At 46.0% G+C, this 6799-nt stretch overlaps 2 non-coding genes across 2 annotated transcripts; both read left to right on the forward strand.

The window, feature by feature from the left end:
• Positions 1-2278: 2278 nt before the first annotated feature.
• Positions 2279-2350, forward strand: Trnai-aau (transfer RNA isoleucine (anticodon AAU)). The gene has a single exon. It is a non-coding gene; the product is annotated as a tRNA-Ile (tRNA).
• Positions 2351-5307: 2957 nt separating this feature from the next.
• On the forward strand, positions 5308-5379 carry Trnai-aau (transfer RNA isoleucine (anticodon AAU)). The gene has a single exon. It is a non-coding gene; the product is annotated as a tRNA-Ile (tRNA).
• Positions 5380-6799: the final 1420 nt, after the last annotated feature.

A 6799-nucleotide genomic window follows, 5' to 3' on the forward strand; every position in this document is an offset into this window, starting at 1 on the left:
AGATGCTCTTGAGCTTGAAACACACACAACAAGACCGGTGTTAACTATCGAAATGGTCGGCCGAGTGCCGACACAGCGAGTTTTGACTATCACTTGCACATCTAAAACAACGTCGGAAAGTAACTCGTTCGGCTTTTGAGTCACATAAAGTATGTGTGTTAATTTTGACGCCACTAGCTCTGCATGTTGTCATGCAATTTCTTTACCTCTCAGAAATGATTATGATATAAAAGTGAAGTACGTGACGAGTGTGACGTTAGGAAAACATTAAGCATCATGGGGAGATTCTGTATGGGACCACCCAACCCAAACGAGTACTGTGTGACGTGCTACCCGGCAGGTATTCACCGAGGTAGCCGGCTAGCTCAGTCGGTAGAGCGTCAGACTCTTAATCCCAGGGTCGTGGGTTCGAGCCAGACGCTGGGCGGAACGGAATTTTGTTCCGCTGCAAGTGTAAATTACAGTTTTTCTGATTAACGAGATTTAATGGAAATAGCAACTTTAAACTTTGCCTACGTCTCTGTCAGTCGCAAGGAAGCTGTATTTGAAGGTGAAGGTGATTTTGTAGACATGTGTGAAAGACATGTTCTGAAATGCAAGTGTTGTTGTTTGGAGAGCACATTGGTTACGTGTCAGATGTGTAGCCAAGCAGTAATTTGTCGCCATAGCTGCAAATATTAGCCGGTAATATGAAGTGTTGTCAGCTAAAGTCTGATGATGCAGACGACCGTAAGGACGAAGTACCCAAGAGTACCGCTAGGCCGCGCCTCTTTACCTCAGTGGTAGAGCACTGGTCTAATAAACCAGGGGTCGTAAGTTCCATCCTCACAGGAGAAAGATGAATTTTGGAAATCAGTTGCGCGTCGTGGCCGTATAGCAAACAGTACCTGTGATGACGAACAATTAGCGACAGGCGTTTTTTTAAGAATCACTCTCAGATGCGATTAAGGCGAATGGCGCAGATAAAGCATTTGCCAAAGCGGTACAGCATAAGGTGGGACGAGGCAGTCTGAATTACATTTTATAGATGTATTTCTCACATATCTCAGAGCCTCTCGCGATATTCGTCGTCGTCGTCGTCGTCGCCGCCGCCGCCGCTTCTGCAGAAGTAGCAAATGGCAATCGTAGCAAATGCGGCGAGGGACGCCCTGCCTTCGATTCCGAATGCACAAAGTGTGTGGTCTTGTTTCTCAGTCTATATTTGGTCGGTCTCGTCAGAGGTTGAATGTAACGAATGGGTGGGAAAGAGCAAGGGGCAGCTGCTGTGTAGAACGAAAACACAAATCCTCAGGGGTGTGAGCGTTTCGAGATGAGTCGTATACATGTAAATGTTGGTCGTCAGTGACCGTGTGGCCTAATGGATAAGGCGTAGGACTTCGGATCTGAAGATTACAGGTTCGAATGCTGTCACGCTTGTGTTTTTCCAGTTCTGAAAAAGAAACATAACGTTTTAATGTAGCAATTGAGCAGTACGAAACCGTCTGAATGTTGCTGTTGACCATTTTTTGCTTGGAGATGCTCTTGAGCTTGAAACACACACAACAAGACCGGTGTTAACTATCGAAATGGTCGGCAGAGTGCCGACACAGCGAGTTTTGACTATCACTTGCACATCTAAAACAACGTCGGAAAGTAACTCGTTCGGCTTTTGAGTCACATAAAGTATGTGTGTTAATTTTGACGCCACTAGCTCTGCATGTTGTCATGCAATTTCTTTACCTCTCAGAAAGGATTATGACATAAAAGTGAAGTACGTGACGAGTGTGACGTTACGAAAACATTAGGCATCATGGAGAGATTCTGTATGGGACCACCCAACCCAAACGAGTACTGTGTGACGTGCTACCCGGCAGGTATTCACCGAGGTAGCCGGCTAGCTCAGTCGGTAGAGCGTCAGACTCTTAATCCCAGGGTCGTGGGTTCGAGCCAGACGCTGGGCGGAACGGAATTTTGTTCCGCTGCAGGTGTAAATTACCGTTTTTCTGATTAACGAGATTTAATGGAAATAGCAACTTTAAACTTTGCCTACGTCTCTGTCAGTCGCAAGGAAGCTGTATTTGAAGGTGAAGGTGATTTTGTAGACATGTGTGAAAGACATGTTCTGAAATGCAAGTGTTGTTGTTTGGAGAGCACATCGGTTACGTGTCAGATGTGTAGCCAAGCAGTAATTTGTCGCCATAGCTGCAAATATTAGCCGGTAATATGAAGTGTTGTCAGCTAAAGTCTGATGATGCAGACGACCGTAAGGACGAAGTACCCAAGAGTACCACAAGGCCGCTCCTCTTTAGCTCAGTGGTAGAGCACTGGTCTAATAAACCAGGGGTTGTAAGTTCCATCCTCACAGGAGAAAGATGAATTTTGGAAATCAGTTGCGCGTCGTGGCCGTATAGCAAACAGTACCTGTGATGACGAACAATTAGCGACAGGCGTTTTTTTAAGAATCACTCTCAGATGCGATTAAGGCGAATGGCGCAGATAAAGCATTTGCCAAAGCGGTACAGCAAAAGGTGGGACGAGGCAGTGTGAATTACATTTTATAGATGTATTTCTCACATATCTCAGAGCCTCTCGCAATATTCGTCGTCGTCGTCGTCGTCGCCGCCGCCGCCGCTTCTGCAGAAGTAGCAAATGGCAATCGTAGCAAATGCGGCGAGGGTCGCCCTGCCTTCGATTCCGAATGCACAAAGTGTGTGGTCTTGTTTCTCAGTCTATATTTGGTCGGTCACGTCAGAGGTTGAATGTAACGAATGGGTGGGAAAGAGCAAGGGGCAGCGGCTGTGTAGAACGAAAACGCAAATCCTCAGGGGTGTGAGCGTTTCGAGATGAGTCGTATACATGTAAATGTTGGTCGTCAGTGACCGTGTGGCCTAATGGATAAGGCGTCGGACTTCGGATCTGATGATTACAGGTTCGAATGCTGTCACGCTTGTGTTTTTCCAGTTCTGAAAAAGAAACATAACGTTTTAATGTAGCAATTGAGCAGTACGAAACCGTCTGAATGTTGCTGTTGACCATTTTTTGCTTGGAGATGCTCTTGAGCTTGAAACACACACAACAAGACCGGTGTTAACTATCGAAATGGTCGGCCGAGTGCCGACACAGCGAGTTTTGACTATCACTTGCACATCTAAAACAACGTCGGAAAGTAACTCGTTCGGCTTTTGAGTCACATAAAGTATGTGTGTTAATTTTGACGCCACTAGCTCTGCATGTTGTCATGCAATTTCTTTACCTCTCAGAAATGATTATGATATAAAAGTGAAGTACGTGACGAGTGTGACGTTAGGAAAACATTAAGCATCATGGGGAGATTCTGTATGGGACCACCCAACCCAAACGAGTACTGTGTGACGTGCTACCCGGCAGGTATTCACCGAGGTAGCCGGCTAGCTCAGTCGGTAGAGCGTCAGACTCTTAATCCCAGGGTCGTGGGTTCGAGCCAGACGCTGGGCGGAACGGAATTTTGTTCCGCTGCAAGTGTAAATTACAGTTTTTCTGATTAACGAGATTTAATGGAAATAGCAACTTTAAACTTTGCCTACGTCTCTGTCAGTCGCAAGGAAGCTGTATTTGAAGGTGAAGGTGATTTTGTAGACATGTGTGAAAGACATGTTCTGAAATGCAAGTGTTGTTGTTTGGAGAGCACATTGGTTACGTGTCAGATGTGTAGCCAAGCAGTAATTTGTCGCCATAGCTGCAAATATTAGCCGGTAATATGAAGTGTTGTCAGCTAAAGTCTGATGATGCAGACGACCGTAAGGACGAAGTACCCAAGAGTACCGCTAGGCCGCGCCTCTTTACCTCAGTGGTAGAGCACTGGTCTAATAAACCAGGGGTCGTAAGTTCCATCCTCACAGGAGAAAGATGAATTTTGGAAATCAGTTGCGCGTCGTGGCCGTATAGCAAACAGTACCTGTGATGACGAACAATTAGCGACAGGCGTTTTTTTAAGAATCACTCTCAGATGCGATTAAGGCGAATGGCGCAGATAAAGCATTTGCCAAAGCGGTACAGCATAAGGTGGGACGAGGCAGTCTGAATTACATTTTATAGATGTATTTCTCACATATCTCAGAGCCTCTCGCGATATTCGTCGTCGTCGTCGTCGTCGTCGCCGCCGCCGCCGCTTCTGCAGAAGTAGCAAATGGCAATCGTAGCAAATGCGGCGAGGGACGCCCTGCCTTCGATTCCGAATGCACAAAGTGTGTGGTCTTGTTTCTCAGTCTATATTTGGTCGGTCTCGTCAGAGGTTGAATGTAACGAATGGGTGGGAAAGAGCAAGGGGCAGCTGCTGTGTAGAACGAAAACACAAATCCTCAGGGGTGTGAGCGTTTCGAGATGAGTCGTATACATGTAAATGTTGGTCGTCAGTGACCGTGTGGCCTAATGGATAAGGCGTAGGACTTCGGATCTGAAGATTACAGGTTCGAATGCTGTCACGCTTGTGTTTTTCCAGTTCTGAAAAAGAAACATAACGTTTTAATGTAGCAATTGAGCAGTACGAAACCGTCTGAATGTTGCTGTTGACCATTTTTTGCTTGGAGATGCTCTTGAGCTTGAAACACACACAACAAGACCGGTGTTAACTATCGAAATGGTCGGCAGAGTGCCGACACAGCGAGTTTTGACTATCACTTGCACATCTAAAACAACGTCGGAAAGTAACTCGTTCGGCTTTTGAGTCACATAAAGTATGTGTGTTAATTTTGACGCCACTAGCTCTGCATGTTGTCATGCAATTTCTTTACCTCTCAGAAAGGATTATGACATAAAAGTGAAGTACGTGACGAGTGTGACGTTACGAAAACATTAGGCATCATGGAGAGATTCTGTATGGGACCACCCAACCCAAACGAGTACTGTGTGACGTGCTACCCGGCAGGTATTCACCGAGGTAGCCGGCTAGCTCAGTCGGTAGAGCGTCAGACTCTTAATCCCAGGGTCGTGGGTTCGAGCCAGACGCTGGGCGGAACGGAATTTTGTTCCGCTGCAGGTGTAAATTACCGTTTTTCTGATTAACGAGATTTAATGGAAATAGCAACTTTAAACTTTGCCTACGTCTCTGTCAGTCGCAAGGAAGCTGTATTTGAAGGTGAAGGTGATTTTGTAGACATGTGTGAAAGACATGTTCTGAAATGCAAGTGTTGTTGTTTGGAGAGCACATCGGTTACGTGTCAGATGTGTAGCCAAGCAGTAATTTGTCGCCATAGCTGCAAATATTAGCCGGTAATATGAAGTGTTGTCAGCTAAAGTCTGATGATGCAGACGACCGTAAGGACGAAGTACCCAAGAGTACCACAAGGCCGCTCCTCTTTAGCTCAGTGGTAGAGCACTGGTCTAATAAACCAGGGGTTGTAAGTTCCATCCTCACAGGAGAAAGATGAATTTTGGAAATCAGTTGCGCGTCGTGGCCGTATAGCAAACAGTACCTGTGATGACGAACAATTAGCGACAGGCGTTTTTTTAAGAATCACTCTCAGATGCGATTAAGGCGAATGGCGCAGATAAAGCATTTGCCAAAGCGGTACAGCAAAAGGTGGGACGAGGCAGTGTGAATTACATTTTATAGATGTATTTCTCACATATCTCAGAGCCTCTCGCGATATTCGTCGTCGTCGTCGTCGTCGCCGCCGCCGCCGCTTCTGCAGAAGTAGCAAATGGCAATCGTAGCAAATGCGGCGAGGGACGCCCTGCCTTCGATTCCGAATGCACAAAGTGTGTGGTCTTGTTTCTCAGTCTATATTTGGTCGGTCACGTCAGAGGTTGAATGTAACGAATGGGTGGGAAAGAGCAAGGGGCAGCGGCTGTGTAGAACGAAAACGCAAATCCTCAGGGGTGTGAGCGTTTCGAGATGAGTCGTATACATGTAAATGTTGGTCGTCAGTGACCGTGTGGCCTAATGGATAAGGCGTCGGACTTCGGATCTGATGATTACAGGTTCGAATGCTGTCACGCTTGTGTTTTTCCAGTTCTGAAAAAGAAACATAACGTTTTAATGTAGCAATTGAGCAGTACGAAACCGTCTGAATGTTGCTGTTGACCATTTTTTGCTTGGAGATGCTCTTGAGCTTGAAACACACACAACAAGACCGGTGTTAACTATCGAAATGGTCGGCCGAGTGCCGACACAGCGAGTTTTGACTATCACTTGCACATCTAAAACAACGTCGGAAAGTAACTCGTTCGGCTTTTGAGTCACATAAAGTATGTGTGTTAATTTTGACGCCACTAGCTCTGCATGTTGTCATGCAATTTCTTTACCTCTCAGAAATGATTATGATATAAAAGTGAAGTACGTGACGAGTGTGACGTTAGGAAAACATTAAGCATCATGGGGAGATTCTGTATGGGACCACCCAACCCAAACGAGTACTGTGTGACGTGCTACCCGGCAGGTATTCACCGAGGTAGCCGGCTAGCTCAGTCGGTAGAGCGTCAGACTCTTAATCCCAGGGTCGTGGGTTCGAGCCAGACGCTGGGCGGAACGGAATTTTGTTCCGCTGCAAGTGTAAATTACAGTTTTTCTGATTAACGAGATTTAATGGAAATAGCAACTTTAAACTTTGCCTACGTCTCTGTCAGTCGCAAGGAAGCTGTATTTGAAGGTGAAGGTGATTTTGTAGACATGTGTGAAAGACATGTTCTGAAATGCAAGTGTTGTTGTTTGGAGAGCACATTGGTTACGTGTCAGATGTGTAGCCAAGCAGTAATTTGTCGCCATAGCTGCAAATATTAGCCGGTAATATGAAGTGTTGTCAGCTAAAGTCTGATGATGCAGACGACCGTAAGGACGAAGTAC

Source organism: Schistocerca gregaria, unplaced genomic scaffold (genome assembly GCF_023897955.1).
Source record: "Schistocerca gregaria isolate iqSchGreg1 unplaced genomic scaffold, iqSchGreg1.2 ptg000169l, whole genome shotgun sequence".
NCBI lineage: Eukaryota > Metazoa > Arthropoda > Insecta > Orthoptera > Acrididae > Schistocerca > Schistocerca gregaria.